General features: G+C 36.2%; 1 long non-coding RNA gene across 4 annotated transcripts in view; it reads right to left on the reverse strand.

The window, feature by feature from the left end:
• LOC116450082 overlaps positions 1-19,800 on the reverse strand; it is a 132,906-nt gene that overhangs the window by 53,048 nt on the left and 60,058 nt on the right. For all 4 annotated transcript variants that reach the window (XR_004242670.1, XR_004242671.1, XR_004242669.1 and 1 more), the window contains exon 6: positions 11,640-11,691. This is a non-coding gene — a long non-coding RNA (uncharacterized LOC116450082). The remainder of the gene's footprint in view (positions 1-11,639; positions 11,692-19,800) is intronic.

Below are 19,800 nucleotides of genomic sequence, written 5' to 3' on the forward strand. Positions count from 1 at the left end.
ATTTTATTGAGGTTTTTTACTATCCAGATTAAAAGCACATTTTTTATTGTTTTTCCTAATGCAATTCTGTGTGATGTGCTCAGAATGAATGGAATAGTTATTGGGTTTTTTTTTTTGTCCTTCTTGCTTTTTTATCCTGGTCCTATTCCTATTATTTACTACTTTTCACGTTAGCATTATACCATATACTGTGTACACAAGTGCACATACACTGGAGATGCCTATGTACAAACACCTTTACACATACATATGTGTATATATATATATACACACACATATATGTGCTCTTAGAAATCTCTTGTAACCTGCATCCTTTCTACTGTTGGAAAGAAGTAGAGTAGCTCTAAACAATAAACTTACTAAACTGATATAAGCTTTTGCAGTATTTAAAAATTTTAAACTATCTTTCCCCACCCTAAATAATTTAACCAATTTCCTCAATGAAATTAGGCAAACTCGTATTCCAAATCGCAATAAGAATTTGAACTCTATCCGATACTTAAAAGACTGTAAAATATTAAAACCACTTGTTTAAATATTTGGGTCATGTAAATTCCAGGAGACCTAAGTGTAGAGTTTCCAACCTAAATAGTCATGACTGTCATTCTTGTAGGTGAAAGTAACGTGTGGGATGACAGAGAGAAAAAATCTTTAGAGCCAGGGTCTGCTCTTGATTCCAATGTAATTTTTATGTGAGTATGGCCATTCATTTCTGTGGAAAGATTCAAACATAAGACCTATAAGGTGTAATGGATATTAATGTAATTCTTTGCGTAGTCAAGTAGTTGTTTATGGAATATGTTTCCTATAATCCTTCTCTGTTGCACCTCCTAAAAGAGTGGGTTTTGAGCCTGATACCCAGGTACAGTTGTAAATTGTGCAGACAATCACTAGTACATAGAGAAAAAACATCTGTGGGGAAAAAAAAATCTCAAATTACTGTCTACAAGGGCAAAAATCTAGGCTTCAGGAAAGTGACTATAATTGCACACAAAACATGGAGCAGGACCAGTCTATGCCAATTAAACATTTGGTCTAAGTTGCTTACAGTAACTTTCCCATGACTACAGTTTATATTTCTCTCGTCATTGTAACTAATTGAGAGCAATACTTTGCATTCCACAGAGGTTAAAAAAAACCTCTTAGTGGAAGTAAAAGTTATTATTCGCAGCTAATAGAATACTCAGTATCACTAAAGATTAATTACTGCTATTTTGAGGGCTTCTGAAAGACCAAGAAAATGATATGCACTGAGCACATACAAGGAAAACAAAGAATTAAAGACAGAATCCACATATTTACAGGTATTGTGACTCTTCCTATGAAATAGACAAATAATCTCAATTATACCATTGTTTTCTATACAACAGACTCATAATGCTTTTCAAAGTTTAACTCTCATGAATTGCTGATAGATCTTTACTTACAGTATGCAAGGTATAAACAAGCAGGAAAAAGCAAATTGTTAGTTGTACTTAGAGATTGACCACTTTGATAACATGGTGAATGCACTGTTACTTAAGCTAACAGAAGGTTTGGCCTTTTCCCACAATTTCAGCCTGTCTCAGACTGCACACAGTTGCATCACAATATATCATGATTAGTCTTCCAGTATCTGACCTGCCAAAAGAGGTGAGCTGCGGAGCTGTTTAAACAGTAGCCCTCACCCTGCTAGTTTTGTCACCTCAAGGCATCACTTTTTAAAGCATGGCTCTTTTCCTTAGAGAAGCCAGGCTAGAAACTGAGCCTACCACTTGGCTTGCCACAAGGTATTATCTGGAATTTCTTTTCTGGACTTGATAGTAGGCAACTCAACCTCCAAAGCTGAACAGTTCTACTTACAAGCTCAGCTTACTGCTCATGTCTGTGAAGCTTGATTTATTTTTACCACATCCCAACCTACCAAAACATGGATTGTTTATTTGACAGAAAGAATAAGGCACTTGCTGTCTGTTCCTGTGCTTCTTAGAAGTTGCAAGCAACGCCATCTGGAGCAGACTATTAGTTGGAAGGGTTCCAAAAGGTACTCCATTAGTTTCTAGGGAAAGTGGTCTTGAGTTGTGCACAAGATGTTTTGGCTGTATGGCAACCCATGAAATAAGATCTTATGAAGCCATGAAGTCCTAAAATAAATGACAGTAGGATTTAAAAAAAAAAAAAATAAATGCACTATTTACCTCTTTGTCCACTAAAGACAGAGGGACTTTTATGAGTCACGCTATTTTGGCTAATATTGTGTGCATCTTGAAAATCTCACATAAAAACTTTATTGTACACTTTTGACAAAACTTAGAATAGAAACAATATTTTGAAGCTCAATTACATCTTTCCTGTTACAAACTGGCAATGGAAACAGGTTTCTTAATATGCTCTGGCTGTAGGAAATCATGATCAGATTTCAACCCACAAAAGTGGTTAAGGCAAAAGGTTTCAAAAGAGGAGAAATTCTAAATCAGCATATCATGCTGGTATGGTGATAGATGCTATAGGAAATGCACAGGTTACGATGTAGATTCAAGTTTTTCTTGCTAAATGAAGAGAGAAATCTTTCCCCCTAATTTTGGAGATGTAATACAAACCCTATGTGGTTTATCCCTTACCTGAAAACCCAGATTGTCTTTATGGACTATTTATCTCTCTTTGGAAATCTCATTTCAGACTCTTTGGCAAGTTTGGGAGCTGTTTTCCAATAGGATCATACTACACATAGAGTCAATCCAGACGTATCTGCAGAGCTGTCCCATAAAACATTCCAGTTCCAAGGAATGACCCCGCTCGAGCAACATTGGTTTCCATAACAGGAGACAAAATACCAGTAACGCTTGTGTTGAAAGTAAAAGGTTGCAGAAATATAGAATTAGTATCTTTATTACTTTCTATGTCATGCAAAGGGTTAATCTCTGGCAAAGCTGAGAGCTCAGGGAAGTGTGTCCCTCTGGCCAGAAAATTCCAGATACTTTTTCTTTTTTTTTTTCCTTCTTGATTTTTAATCTGAGGGGAAAAAAAAGTTCAGTGAGAGGTGGTATATTTTTCTTTACCATTGTCTACACAGGAAATAAAAGAAAAATTTCCTTAGTGTTTGTAAGAATTAATGACAGAAGAAATTTGATTTACTTTCTCTTATGAGCAAAGCATAAGCATTAAAAAGCAGAAGATAACTCTGTGGATTTATGCAGCAAAAATATGATGTGGGACAATCCTGGTGAACGTACAGGTGCTGTATAGGTCTGTACAGGTCTGAATATTCTTGCTGTGGACTGATCCTCAGTTCTGGACTGCCAGATGATTCAAGACTGGCAGAAGTTTGATCAGTTTCCTTTACTTGAAAAAAGGAAATTAAAATCACCATGTCTGGTGCTTGGCATGTGGATCTTCTAGCTTTAGGAAGCAGTGACACCAATCAATTTTACCTTAACTATTAATACATAACTCAGTCAAAACCCTACATATGAATGATGGCACCACTTCCATTAAAAACAAAAACCACCACCATCAAAAAAACCAAACCAAAGTAAACAAAACCAACCAAAACAAAACCTGAGTTCATAGTAAGATAATGTTAAGGTGGAAAATCCAAGCCTTTAGAAATCAGGAGATACCAGGATTTAGCTTACACGTGTTGTCTTGCTTCAACTTGATATGTTTGGATACAGCCATTTATTTTGTGATCTCATGATACTCTTCCATGCTGTAGAGTGCCCAGGAGGTTGGTTTTATACCAAGTTTGTTATGTGCAATGTACACATATTACATCCTCATGTTCTACATATTTAATAGCAGTTCTCATCTTCTAAGACATACTCATGGCTGAGTTGTTCATTAAGCAATTTTTAAAGAGTTTTATGGCCCTGTGAACAATAATTTTTTGTGGAAGCAGACTAAATTGTATGCTGTGATAATTACACCAAACTAATTGTAGGCAAAATTAGCGAGGGGTCGGACCAATTTAGTTTCACAAGAAAATATATTCTTTGCTTACACCTTAAATGATCTTTAGAAAATTAATCATGTAAAACTGAATCTCCTTAAATCAACATATATAATTTTCTGCACCTTTGCTGTGAAACAGGAAGTCTTAACATTGCTTTAAAAAATGCAACTGACTAAATGTTTTTTTGATTACCATTTTTGTTTAAATTACCAATTAACTTTACCCTAGAGAATCAAGCAACGCAAGTCTTTTACACTCTATCGGTACATTAAAACCATACCTAAACACAGCATGTAAGGAAGAAACATCAATAATACAAGTACTTTTTCCAAATCTCTTTTACTACCAGCTATAACATCAGCCCAATAATTGTCTCTAATATCATGATACTCACATATAATTTCCTTCAATTTCCTGTCTCCAGACAACGTGAAGTCCATTGTGGAGCTCTTACACAGAAGCCTTTGATGTTTCAAGCATATCATTCGGACAGTGTGGGAGAGTTGTAGCTGCCATTTCAGTCACCAGTGGTACAGCCTGACTCCCTAGCTCTGCTCCAGAGGTTTAGTTCATCCCTAAGACTCTGTGACACTGACCTAACATCCAAGCAGGTGGACTGCACTCTCACTGGGCAAAATTTCACACATAATGAGCAATATACTCCTCATTTTCCTTGTTTGAGATAATTTCTGGCACTATCCTTACTGACACAAATTTGTACTAATTTGAAAGTTTTATCATTTATAAATGGTATTTTATGACTTTAGAGAATAACACTTTGTAGAGTCAGTGACATAATTTACATCAGTGGTTGCTAAAGAGCTGGGAAACTACTCAATAACTAGCTATTCAATTATTTCAATTGAAAAAATGGAACTGCAATTGTTACAAAACAACGATTCTTTTATTTCCTAGTAAAATATTATCCCACCAAAAAAAAATCATGTGAAAATATTGTTTCTTTAGCAAAATTACTCTGATTCAAATAGTTTTAGATTTTGTAGCATGTAAAACATTGAGTTGCACATGTAATACTAACACTCACTAATCGTAATACTTAGAATGCACTGGAAGGACTTGAAACAACTTTGCCAAAACAAAATCGTTGAAGCCAATTATTTGGATGCAGTGTTCCAGCAAAATGTTAATTGAATTTAAGTTTTTCCCATAACAAAACTATACATTTGAATTTTTCAGTAAAAAAATTATTCCGTCAGGTGCTTTTGATCAGCTACAGCAAACACCAGATTTTCCCTAAAGTATTTGAAAGGTACTTCCTTTTTAACTTGAGAACTTAAAAGATTAATACAGCAGAGTTTGTATTTTTTGCTGGCATAAAGTATTCCTTGCATTTAAAAACTGTTTTAGCACAACTGTCTACAAGTAAAAGTACCAAAAACGTCGTATTTACAGTGACCTTGCTGAGGATTACATAATTCTTGTCTGTTTCATCACTTTTCAGTGATTTTGGAGCTAAAGCTTTTTTGCCATTCATGAAGCCAACTTTTTTCTGCAAAAGACAGCAATGCCAATCCAATCTACGCTGTCTTTTGCTCTTTTATGGATGCTTGCATGCATATAGAGATTCCTGAGGAAGATTATAGAGATTCCTGAGGAAGATTATAGAGATTCCTGAGGAAGATTATAGAGATTCCTGAAGAAGATTATAGAGATTGCTGGAGTCAAGAAACTTTACATGATCTTGAGTGCATGCCTGCTGAGGGTTTTTTCCTTCCCCTTATCCCAAGAAGGAAAAAACTCTTTTTAATGAATAATTCTGGGAAGTGCCATTTAACATTTGTGACTGTCAATGAAGTGTACAGGAGACTAAGAGCAGCTCTGTGAAGTGAACTGTCCTGGTGAAGAAGTCACACAGGTGGGAGACAGCACAACCCTCAGCACAGCCACTCTCATCTGCTGTGACAGAGGAGAAACAGGTGGAATTATTTTGCATTGAGGCAAAAAGCAGGTACCTCCTCACTGGAAAGGTCTGAACACATGGATGATAACCACTTAACACTCCTGCTTATTAAGGTCCACACACTCATAACATGGATAATACATTACATCAGCTTGAAATAAAAATGAATCATGGGCAAGGAATATATAGACACAGACCCTGCACATCAAAACACGCCACTAAAGTTTAAGGAGCAAAGATGATGGAACAAAGACACAAAGCATTTATAAAATCTTTAAACGTTAGCTTCAGCAAAGTAGCTACAAGAAATGCCCTCAGAGAGAGAATATCTAAGAAAAATAGTACTGGCATCTAATTACAGCAGTAGAGTTTGCTGCTTTTATCTGTAATTGGACTGTATAGTCTTTCATTCTAATTTACTTTACATCCAAACTGTGATAATCAAGACAAGCAGAACAGAATGGCTTGTAACTGGCTATACCACCGACACCAGTTAATGCCTAATTATAACAACTAAATTAAAGAGGGGACTGTAAGGAGGTTGAGTATCAGTTTGAAGCATTTAATTCTGTGGAAAGAAATAGAGATTTTAAATCCTTAGTAAAAAAATCAATATTATGGCTCATTATATTGGTATTGCTAAACAGATTAATGAAATTAAGTATTTTGTTTTTTAAAGAAAAGTTTTATCATGATGTAAAGATAGCTTTTAATGAAAGACCACACTAGAGAAGGAAATTCACATTCCAGACCAATTTATAAACCAATCTAATCTGGAAAAAAACAGTAGGTAGAATTGACTTTCCCAGGATATCTCTAAGAGTTGCAGGACATGTTACATGGTGGTGGAATAACTGCAGCATTCTGAAAAAGTGTACACACAGTACAAAACAGCAATAAAACCCAGGATCCCAGGAAACATTTTGAAATAAATCTAATTTTTAGTTAATTTTTTTCTGAATGCTCTAAATATGAATTAATTATCTTTAAAAGACAGGTTAACCAAAATGAATATTGTTTCCTTTCAGAACCCATGCAAGTAAAGAAAAGGAATCTGGGAATGCTGAGCACTGCTGAGCCATAGCTAGCATAAATTCTAAACACACTGTTTTAGGAATTACAACAAATTGGTCATCTACATCTTGAACTGACTGCACAAGAATTCATCTTCAGGGATTTGAAATAGGAGCAAGGGGAATAAAAATGGTGTCTGTTAACGATCTTGCTAAATTGACCCATAATATTCCAATGGTAGGTGGATAAAGAACTAGTTGGCATTCATGGGGCATGTAGCATAATTTGCTCCATTCAGTATCTTCGATAGAAGGCAGTAGAAAATATTGAGAAAAATTAAAATATTCACATTGTTAAGCTTATAAACTCAAAGAAAGTAGAATCTGCTTTCACATGACACTCATAATTATCTTGAGTCTTCATCATCTATAGATGAACCCACAGCTGGTGATTCTAAAGTTCTAAAACACTTAAAGACTAAATATGCTCATCAAACGACTCCTCTGTCCCTTCACTATAGCAGAATCCAGGTTGGGGAGGGGGGTGCAATGATCATTTTATCAGATGTAAAATGAATATAATGGAAATTTCTTTCTAAAGTTTTAGAAATATTTCACTACTTCCTAAACTCTCTAAGGCTGAAACCACCCTCCTTAAGAAAGCAAGGCCTCTGCAACCACCTCTGCCCATCTTTGATGTGCCACTGACCACTGCACCTTTGGCCTATTTCAACCAAATTTGTAAAGTAGTAGAAGCCCTTCTCATTCCAGCTCTCACAGAAATGAAATTCAGCATATTTTAAGAGGAGGATGACTTCTCTGGGTGTCCTCATGAACCCGAGGTAATTCTAGCTGACAAATCAACCCACATGCCAGACAACAACTTGCAAGTCATTCCAGATTGCTCACGGCATTGTGTCCTGGAGCTTCCTACAGGGCTGATTGCCAGGACAGGCACAACACACATATTGTGTACAGGGCACAAAACCAGGGGCTCCAACAGCCATGCTTTGGCACAGAGGTGCTATCTGACTGGAGAAGGATATGCATTTCTGAAATTAAAGGCATTATAACCACAAACTAAACAATTTCACAAAGCAGAAAATGAAATGCTCTTCTCATTGTTATTTCTGCAAGTAAGGAACCGAACAAAAGTAAGGTACCTGATCTTCAGGACTGCTCCCGATTACTGAATCTTGCTTTAAACAGATTCTGATTATTTTGGTTACCAACAGGCGGATGAGATCTTTCCGTTATCTACTCTTTTTTGGAATTGTACATAAATTACAGAAGTAATGAAGCAGAATTCCCAGAATTTTACATGCTTGTGAAATATAAATGACAAAAAGATGGATACTCTAAAACTGTACATCCGAGTTCTGAACCACAGCCTGCATTTTCAAGTTTGAGATAATCTCTATTGCATTTAATTACTCTCAACAGAGGAAAAAGAATATTCACTTTTGATGTTGTCAGAGTCTGTTGAAAGCCTAGTTTTGGTGCTGTAGTAGGAACATTGAACAATCAGACAAAGTGATATGTCAGAATGTTAAAAACTAAAGGGAAAAACCTTTTACTATGAAGTTAGACATTCTTTTTTCCTCCTCTTCCCTCCCAATTTCACCTTTGACTGCACCTGCAGAATTCTGTATCAAGCACAGATGAAAAGACTGAATGGAATTTCATCCAAATTTATTAATGAAGATTGTTCCCAGGTGAATGGTAATATTATCCATCTTTTACAGGCAGGCAGATACAACAATTTAAATTACTCAGAAAGAGTGGTTTAAAGACTCTTTTGGATTAAAGGTTTATTAGATTGTGATATAGACCTGGATGTAAGTGCCAACCATTTCACACACCTGAAAAAGCACATGTTTAAGTACTTCCATAAATTTGGTAAGCAACTTCCTTTCCTTTGTGCCCAAACAAAACAAAAAAGATTCACCACTGAACTCTGAAGACCCAAGATATTTGCACCAACGCTTTCAAACTTTAAAGAGCTCGTAAACACGCCCCCTACTACACCCTTTGAAGAGAAAGATTTCCTTGAGAGGAACGGAAGCAGGCTGAAATAGAGGATTCCTTCCAAATGTCCAGAAATGTATTTGAAACTTAAATCACCTGAAAGACAAAAGTGTTTCTAGCAGTAGATGAAACATGAATGACATTTCCTGAATCATCACTCCTGCTGTAAGATTGAAACTCTAAGTGTATGAACCTCACAAATCCTCTGCTCATTTAAGCCCAGAGCCCTAAACCTTTTGCACATATCCAGGACTAGAATATTAATGAAAGGGAATAGCTTTTTTCTGTTTGAAAACAAAGCAAAAATTGCTACACGATCAGCTTTGAAGATTCAACCTCTTAAAATCTACAATGCAGAGAAAGCACATGCTCCACAGCAGAGGAGTGTGGTGCTTACTGGGCATTCCTTCAAGCATGTGAAGAGGGCTGAAGGCCTGCAAAGGCAGACTCTGAGTTATGAACAAGCTGCCTCTTCAATACCCAAAGTAATGAAACATCTAAGGAATTCAAACAAGAATTATAGAAGAAAAAAAACAATCACTTGTATGCTTTTTCATTACTGTTTCAATGTGGATCAGAAAAGTGTGGAAAGGAAAGAACAAAGTCACATCACCATTTTCCTCCCCACATATTGTGAATAAATCCACTTTGTTTGACCCAAACATTAATACTACCCAAATCCTAATATCAGACAAATGTAAATTATCCATTTAATACCACTAGCAATTGAAACAAATACAAGTTGAAAGCACTAAGAAATCCATCACTTGTTTTCAGTTAAACTATTGACAAAAAAGCTACTAATATTTGCTGCTTCAGACCATTTTCCCACATCAAGCATTATGAGGATGATTTCGGATGCATTTCTTGTGATCTTAACAGGCCAGTTTGGGGACAGTCTGCCACCCACCTCCTTTGTGACAAGAAAGAGATGGAAACATGCTTTGGAAGTTTTACAGTGCCTGTCTTCTGTCACTGAGCAATGCATGGACCTACCAGGACTCAGTAGTTGGGTGACTGCATGTAGATGTGTGCAAGCAATAGAAAAGATATAGAAGAATGCAAATTGACACTTGGGCATAAATAAAAGCTTCCTATTTTCTAGCAGCATTTTACCACAGCCTTTGTTGTCAATATAGAACTCTTAAAATAACAGATCATCAGATAAACTTTAGAATTAGTGGAACTTGATAAATAAACTATTTTTAGACAATCATACATTATTATCTGTGGCCAAGCAGCCCCAAGCTAAACAAAACTGAGCTCCTCCAGGGAGTAAAACACAAAGCCTAATACAGAAGAAAAGGATTTACTATGTTATATTGCAAAGGATATACCTGCAAGCTCAAATTTTAGGTAAAATGCACACATACACACAGAGTGTTCTACAAGGATTCACCTTTTGAGGTTTTGCAGATATATTGATCTCCCAAGTCCCAGAGTGATCCTGTCCACCCCTAGGACTGTGCTACTTAGCAATCATCAGCTAAGGCCATGTATCACAGCTTTGCTTCCTCAGTGGAGAGCACTATCTAGCCAGGAATGACTGCATCGTGTTGGTGGATCTCAACACCTTCCACACAGACACCTGCTATGGCAATATTTAAGGACCAAGGTCTCTGCAAGACTCATTAATTTCTGCCTATTTCTGTACATGCAGCTTGAGCAGGGTACTGCTACAGCCAGCTCTGTTCAGGTTCTCCCAGGCTTCCAACAGGCTCCTCAGATCCTGTCAGGGGCAACACACCCCGAGCCCCTGAACCACTCTGGCTCCAGATGGCGTCCAAACCACAGGCTCCTGAGGACTGGACATTGCTAAAACTGGAAGATATGCCATTCAGGATTAAAGACTTTCTGCGTCTGTTGTAACCTGTAGAGCAATTTCACACTCGGATTAACATATAAGACTCAACCAGATATTCCAGCAAGGCTCCTGGATACCAGACCCAGAGGATTCACCACTGCATTGCACCTCTACAACTGCTGAAGAAGGGGATTCTGCTGGGAAGAGGTTTCATAGCAGCATGTGGAAGAGGTAATATTGGCACAACACAAATGCACTCTGTAAAGGACCTTCTGGTAGTCACAGCACCACAGAGCAGCAAGAGGCTGCAGGAAGAACCTTGTAGAAAACCCACGACATCACTTACCTTTACCCAGTGTAGGAACTTCTCTGTAGCTTTAGAAACACAAATACAATGTTTGACATGCCAAACAATGCCACTGTCCAACACCTTTCCCAAGAGATTTTTTTATATCAGATGTACCCATAAAAAGATTTCCCAAGCAGATGTCAGTCTGGATTAACTTTATGTTGCAGAGGGAATTCCAGATAATTCCAGGTGTCAGCTTTTTTCTTTCTTGACTTTTCTTTTTTTTTTTACTTTTTTCCCCTTAATTTACATGCTTGAAGAAAATAAATTGCAATGTCTCAGTTTATTCATCAATGCAGTCTGCCAAGATCTTTAGCTATGTTCTTTGAGGCCCTTAGTTCAAATTAAACAACACGAATGTCGATACTTTCAAATTTCATGAACCATGCAGCAACTTTTGGGAAAACTACGTCAGTGAAAGTAATGCCAGTAATTTAAACCTGTGGCATCCAAATGGTGGGCTGGAAATCTCTACATTAGAACCTAACACACCTAAACTGTGCTTGCCAAAACATGTCTGGGTTTTGACAGCCACAATACTCTGGCTTCTTGGAAATCAGCTGACGTTATCATCATCATTTCACTTAACTCACCTTTAGCAGGGAAATGCCTTTACTTGAGCTGTTGTGATTTCTTCTGTATTCACTAGCAACAAGAAAATAAATATTAAATTGTTGCTTAGACTGATGTGATTTTCTATTATGTATATTTTTACTGACTACAATTTCTCACACAATCTACTGTTCATCAAAAATTCACCAGGAAGCTTTGTGTGAAAACACAAAATAAATAAATATAATTAGTTTCCAGATTACACTGCTCAGGTTTCCATAAAATACTTCACTGACTCCAAGTGTGCTCAGAACATCAGCACAGGTTTTTGCAAATATTCCAACATTTGTTTATGTTTGTATTCCTCCAAACCAGGAATTTTCTCAAGTTCTTGGGAAATAAAATAATTCTAGGGATTCAGGAATACTAATGGATAGCTTGCTAGCTCTGAGCAAAAGCAAAATAAAATGTATCTTATTAGCTTGAAAGGCTTTTTTTTATTAGAGACTGTCTCTTGTTAGGGATCCGTAAAGCTGATGAAAATGGGATTTTTTCCCAGTTTTCTGCATGAAAAACAATTTTGTACATGCATTAAATAGAACTAAGGTGTGGCAGCAGGGGTTGACACTGCTAAATAATCCAACCCTAAACCACAAGCAAAGTAAAACATAAAGAAAAACCATGACAGCTGGCAAGAAAACATTAAAATCCAATGCAATAGAGATCTACACATTCACAGCTAGATAAATTGAGTTACATTGTGCCAGATATTTTTGCAAGAAAAAACATGTCTTTTTTGCGTATATTATGTAAAACATAATATATGTAACACAGGTACTATAGAAGAATATAAAACAGTACATACAAAAAAGTCACTCACATATCCCTAAACCAGGACATTTCAGCTGAGGCAAAAAAATATCAGATTGCAAAGGAGAGGAAAGCCAATGTGAAAAAGCATCAATCCCATTTTCTTTTCCTATATAGTTATGATGTTTATACAAAAGACACACAGCTCCCTTTGACACTGTGGATTGCCACAAGCAAAATGACAAAAACAACGAGCTTTTAACTTGTGTAATATAACAACACAATCCTTTTGATGACAAAATTTGCAACAAAAATAATTCTAAAAAGGCAGCATACATGTAATCCACTTAAAAGTGTTAACAAGGTGTAGCAGAGTCTTAGTTGTATTTCCAAACTCTGTTGTTAAATATAACCAGAACATAACAGTAAAAATTAACCTAAAGCTTAACGGCTTATGTAAGAGTGCTTTAATAAAAAAATCCTACTGAGGTTATTGAACTGTACAATTAAACCCCTCCCACTAAATACTTTTCAGTGCAATTTCCATCTAAAGCTTATTCAGCAAACCAAAATGCCAATGCATTTCTTCAATTTCCACTTCTTTGAACCTGCTAATGTATGAATAAAAAAAGATTTATTTGTGTTATTAGCCACATATAACCCTCTTGTCTAAAAAGTAGATTTAAACACAAAATTTCTGAGATACACATGAAACTACAAAATATCTAAAGGATCATTTTGATTTTTTTTCTGCAAGCTATGTTTGATTTACATCAATTAGATCTTTCACATAAGGTATCATATAACAGGAAGGCTAATAACCCAGAAATAACCTCATTAAAAAAGACAGCATATCGGTCTAAGCAGAACGAACTCTAAGCAGAAAAATTAGTGACCTGGAAAGTAGCAGGAAGAGGTAATAGCAATACAGAGAAAAAATACATTCCCATTAGCTAGTCAAAAGTAGAAATCACCAGCAATAAAGTAAAAATACAATAGAAGCATAAAGAGAACACTTAAAAATATTTTTATCTTTTGAAATTCTGCAACAGAAAACATATTTCCCCAAACTAAGATGCTGTCTAAAATTATTTTATTACTATGGATTGGTCTGTGCTTTCCTTTTTTTTTTTTTTTTTTTTCAGATGCTTAAACAGTCCTTGGCAGACTATTATTAGCAAGTCTAATACATTTATATTAAATTATCAGTGTATGATTCCAGTGTCTGTGGATTCATCTATTTTAAGATTAATGGTTAATAATGGAAACTCAAGTTGGATTTACATAGTCTTTATGTAGCCCTTGTCTAATGTTAGCTGCTTAGATTCAAAGTCTAGCCAAACCTTTTAAAATAATTCTTATTAGTGTATTGACAATATTTTCAGAAAGTAATTTTTAGGTTTGATTAAATGACACTTTCTTTAATTTTTTGAGAAATGTTTTGTTAAATATATAGGTCCTCCTACCTAATCCAGCTCAAATTTGCCAGTATAAATGAGGATAAAAAGTATTTAAATAACCATTAAATTGCAAAGTTTCTCTTGATTTTATTTGAAAAACTACCTTTAGTTTACTTTAATTTCCAAAGCAAATTAATTCAAATCAAACTATTGGGTACTGCACATAGGGTATATTTTAGTGGTTTTCTTTGCTTTTCAGTTTAACAGGTTTGAAGTCTGATGAGAAGAGGAAAAAAAAAATCCCAGCATACATAAAGAAATCTTAATTATAGGCAAACCTCCATTTTTTATTTTCTTTTACTTTACTTCATAATTTTTAATCCAGGAAAATAAACCCTTTTTTAGACACTCATCTTTGGATCAATGATTCAGCTGCACAAAGACTTAATTAAACCATTTGGAATATTCTACTCCCCAAGTCTGTAGATTGTTTTAGGCCATGATTGCTCATTTTTAGCTCATTGCCTACAGAACTACAGCAATTTTATTTCTATACTGTGGCCCCGTTTCCAGCAGCTACTGCCATCACCAAGGGTAAAGCATTCAGTGATGGCAGGGGAGCCACGAAAAACCTGAAGCCTCTCTGAGATTGTGGAGCTGGGTTTACTCAGACTTAGCCCAGAACATGAGGGACTCTGGCCTGGTGCTTTCCATCCTTTCTCTGCAACATAATTCCACAATTTATACCAGAAGACAGTGATGCAAACAGACACGGGACTGTGGGGCAGAAAATTCATCAGTGGAGAAGGGGAACAAAACATTCATGATTTTTATAGCTTTTTACTTTATTTCCTAAAGCAAACAGATACCACCCCTGAACATTTCTAACTGGGATGGCCTTTCACGTTTTAGACACCTGGAAGAAACCAGGGTGCCACCTTCCACTACAGACTTGTCCAAAACTGCTTCCCCTCTCTTTTTGATAACACTGCCTGGCTCCACTACAAACCAGGTAAGAAACTGGGAATTTGTGGCTTGGCTAGAACATTTTTAAGCATCACCATTGCCCAGACTTTCCTTTCCTTTTCCCAAGGCTGATTTCCCCATTTCACACTGGTAGGAGAGGCTGGCCCATGGAATGTGTGGCTACAGAGCACTTGAAAATGCACTAGTAAGAAACAATAGACATATCGTGATCCAAAACAAGCATATTTACAGTCAAAGAAAATAAAATCACTAATTCTGGGGTAATGGATAATTGCTCAAAGGCACACAGTATGTGACCAGACAAGCAAGAAGTTACACCTCTCTGCTCTCATACAGCCACCTCCAATGGCAAAGCCAGTACCAGGAAAGGGAAAGCAGGTCTTGAATGTCAACATGAAAAAACACCACAGTGTCAGGCATGGGCACATCACCAAACAATGACCCTCTCTGGGACAAAAAGAGTGTAACATAGCAAATTTCTTGCTCCTAAAATCAAAATACCCTCTCAACCACTAGTTTTGGAGGCATCTGTGAGAAATCTTCTGCAGATTTTCTCAGGCATCATCAAAAGTTAATGGGAGCTGGGCACTTAATTCCCCTTTATGATTCTTAAAAAAGATGTGGCCAGCTACTTTTAATTTATTAGGGAGCAGATTTGTAAAGACTCTTTTATTATAGAAGCAGTAAGGGGAGCTATTTTTCCATAAAATATATGTAAATATGATTTATGAAAGACACAAGTATTACTGAAGTGAGAGATAAACTGTTTCAAAACTTCATGTTCATAAAAGCTAGGTAAAAGTACCTATTGCTTCAATATTTTTTCCCTCGTACACACTGGTATCTCTCCCAGGTAACTCAAAGGTGTATTCTCTGTATTCTGTTCACCTTACACTTGTAAGTACAATATCTTTACTGAAGACATCAGCTATGAAATTACAAAAGGAAACGAGGCTGAAGCACTTACTACTGCACAGTTACTGATCAGGCTGCTGCTTGAAGATTAAAAAAAAAGTATTACCACTGGAAATCAGATTTGCAAACCTTAAAGGAGAATTTACTCCTGAAACCACCAAATCGGAATACAACTATCATATGTAAGTGATTTCTGAAAGATTTATTAATTTGCTAAATAAAATGTTTCCTAGGAATAGCATTGCAGAAATAAATGTAATTTGGAATCTGTTAAGTGTAAAACAATTTACTTGAAATAGTCCTTTCCCAGTTTTTTCCTTTTTCTCTCTCTAGACTGACAGGAAACAGATGAAATTTTACTATTAAGATCAAAGGGTATGCAAAAAGAGAAGTTTGAAAAAGAGAATAATGCCTTTCTCTCCCTGAACATTTTTGACCACAATGCCAATGAACTCTGACAGCTCATGGTATCAGCTGTACATCAAAATCCAGCAAGAGACAAGACTGAGCATCTCAGCTCAGATATTCCAAGGGATTTCACTTAAGTACCTAACCCCTCATTTTAAAAGTCTCATTTTAATAGCTTGGTCAAAGATTATGATGAAATCACCTTAAACTCCTCCCAGGTTCCTTCAGTTGAATCCAACATTTACACTTTGAATTACACCTATTAGGAGGAAAGCAGATACATCTATGAGATGGCTCATATCTACTGGGCTTTGCTCTATGGTTCTTAAAGTACAAGTTCCAAGAGACAACCAAGACTCTTCACATGAATGAGAACTCAACACTCATTTTATCTCAAAAAGGCTCTGCCAAACAACACTGGTCTTGGGAAGTGCTGAAAGCATCTTGATGGGTTAATTAGTGACCTACAGTATCACAGTTTGAATCACACTAAAGAGTTTGACTGAAAGGTTTTGACTAAAAAGCTCAAAAATCCAGAAATGTTCATGTATGTATCTCAAAACTAAAAGTCTTCAAATACATTGACAAAACTGATGCAAAAGGCAGCAAAAAGACTCAGCACAGGCATGAGTATCTGCATAAAAATGTATACTAGGTTTATAAAAAAAATACTCAAGAGAAGACAGTGAGTCCTTTTTCTGGATACACAAGACTGCACAATGATGAGCTAAATGACCAACAAACATCTTCAGTCAGAACTGGACTTGAGAGCTTAATACATGCTAGCCACCCTTGGGCCCTTACATTCACTCTGTATGAGCTCTGAAATAATTAAACTGTGACGAACACTTTTGAAAAGCCAGTTGAAAATCCACAGCAGAAACTCACAATAGAAAATTTTCAATTGTTCAGTAAAGCAAACGAGAACATGGCCATTATTTTGCAGCCAGCACTTTGCTTTCACAAGGATTTATTTTGCAGAAGACTCTATGAGACTGTTCTCCACACTTGCCATGCAGATGAGCTGCAGGATGTTTATGCAGAGGGAATGGGGTCTCTCTAATAAAAAGCACTATGTGCTGTAGTAGCTCCATTAATCTCCCATCACAGTCTTACATAAAACTGTAAAATCTGAGCCCTTACAGTGCTCAGTGAAAGCAGAGCCTTTCTTCTCCTTTCAGGGAACCAAGCTGTGCCCATCCATCTAGGCACTGGAATTGGGCAGTGGCTGCTGGGACTGCACAGGGCTGGGGGTACAGGGATGGACAATTCCCCTGGTTAAGTGGTTGTGCACACAGCAGCCCAGCTGCTGACCTCAGAGTATTTTTCACGTGTATTGTCTTGCGTAGAACAAGGCTTGATCACCAACCTGAGATGTTCACGTCTGCTGTTTATGCAGCAAAACAGTTCCTTCAAACACAGGCAGAGTTGTATTATTTAAAAAAAAAAAAAGAAAAAGACTTTGGTGTGACTGGTGACAGCAGATGATGGAGCACTTTCTAACCATGACCTGGTACGTCTAAAGAAGATTTAAGAATATTTTTCTCACAATTGGCCAATGAGATATTTGGAACAGAGAGGAAAGGAAGGAGAAGGGGTGAAATGTCAACTGTCTAGTATGTCACACATGACAGTCAAATGTCACCAGAACTCAATCCTAGAGAAATATGGACTTCACAGTAAAGGTTGCTTAAAACAAAAGCCCATTTATCTGAATACTGAAGACATTTAATCAATTTACATGAAGGATTTCAAAATTAGTCAGACTGTAATGAACTATGAAATACTGATTAATGAATTTTTGCAATGTTTGATTAGAAACTTAACATGTATGCTAGCACATTTTGCTATCATTACATTTATAAGCTAATATTTGTTTCTTGAAACTACCAGAGTATAAATAGCCCCTGGGCTATGGAACTGAGCATGTTTACTATTAACCAAGTATTTTATTTCAAAAGTTGTGAGAATTTTTAAATTACCAAAATCTCTTCCTAAGTTCAATAAATAACAAAAGGATACTTTCATATTTGCCTCTCTTTTTTCCTTTCTTGTGCTAGACTCTTTACTACAACCTCTCAGATCTTCCTAACAGCACATTAAGCAATCTCTCACCTGCCATTTAGGAACCCTTTTCTTACCTCCTACCCAGAGTGAGCAAAAAGTCAAGTTGCATGTAATTAATAGCACTAAATATAACTTGTATGGAGTATATCTAGTACTTGTATGAAGTATATCTAGTACTTGAATGAAATATATAGCGTTTAAACTTTTGCAGAAATACATTGACCAAAAATTTTACTGCCTATAAAGCAACCCAGGAAAACTGGGACAGTGGAGTGTGCCACAGTCAGTGGGATTTTTACTACTCATTTCACAGGGAGCCAAGAACAAACAAGAAGTAACAGACACACCTCAAGACCATTTAATTCTATTGCCAAAACAGAGCTTCAACAGGGTATCGTTAAAATACCCTGCTTTCATATCTGTAGTGACAAGGTTCACATAGGTAGGAAACATGTTTAGACACTTAAGCGCATACGAAGAAATTAGCTGTATGCAAAACGGCCCCTTCTATGAAAATTAAGAAATTGCTTCTGCATATTTGTCTTTATTATTGTCATTATCACTTCTGTGATACTAATTAACAAGTCAGATTGACACCACTTTTTGCCATTACACAGCAAGTCCCCATTAAAGAAGAGACCCAGAGAGTCCCTGCCTCACTGTGGTTTTTTGGCTAATTAGCCAAAGTGGTCTGGGACTCCTAAATGCTAACAAGTGAGACATCGAGCAAGTTCTAGGTATTGGTTCAGTCCCCATTTTTTAAATCACAGGTACTTCTGAAGAGACATTAATCACTCATTCCCCAGTTGTTACTTTTTGAAGGGCCATTTTTATATCACTTTAAAGTTTACTGTCAAAATACATTTCTTTTACTTGAATCACATGGACCAGCCACCAGGTAAATTATGTTCTGAGTCCATCTTAATTTTATTTTTTCTTATACTTTCTTAGAATAGCCATAATCTCATTAATTAGAGTCTCATAATCTGAGCAAGATATAACAAAAAAGAAAAAAAGCCTCCCTTTCATGACAGTATTATTCTAACTAGAAATTATAATTGGTAACAAAGTTAACAACCTAGAATTAGATCACATACTTCAGGAGGTCATCAACAAGTGTAACAGAATGTCAGTGAATGATTTTTATAAAGTATTAGTATAACAATCTGGTTTCATAATTGGTGAGCTGCAGCTTCTTTTATTGCATGTAAAATGAAGAGATCCCTTCATCCACAGTGAAAAATGGAAAATCATTCAGTTTGGGGCTTTTGGTTGCTAGTAGCAACAAATACTGGAATATTGCCATCTGGCCTCTTGTTTTAAATGAGATTTAAATAATCAATTTAATAATGGATAGAGTACATACTTAAAGAAATAATCACTTGTCATATCTTAAGAAAACTTTGGTATAAAAAAATCCATTGTATGAATTAATGCAGAGCACATAACAATCAAAAGAGATGAGGTAATTTTTATTTTTGTTACTGTTGCCTCAAAACCTTAAGCTTACAAGGTTCTAAATATCACATCAAATATCTAATAATGAGGGGAAACTACTAAGAGCAATTGGTTTGTTACAAGAACTCAAATCCAGTAATGACCAGAGAGATTAAAC

Source organism: Corvus moneduloides, chromosome 12 (assembly GCF_009650955.1).
Source record: "Corvus moneduloides isolate bCorMon1 chromosome 12, bCorMon1.pri, whole genome shotgun sequence".
Classification (NCBI taxonomy): domain Eukaryota; kingdom Metazoa; phylum Chordata; class Aves; order Passeriformes; family Corvidae; genus Corvus; species Corvus moneduloides.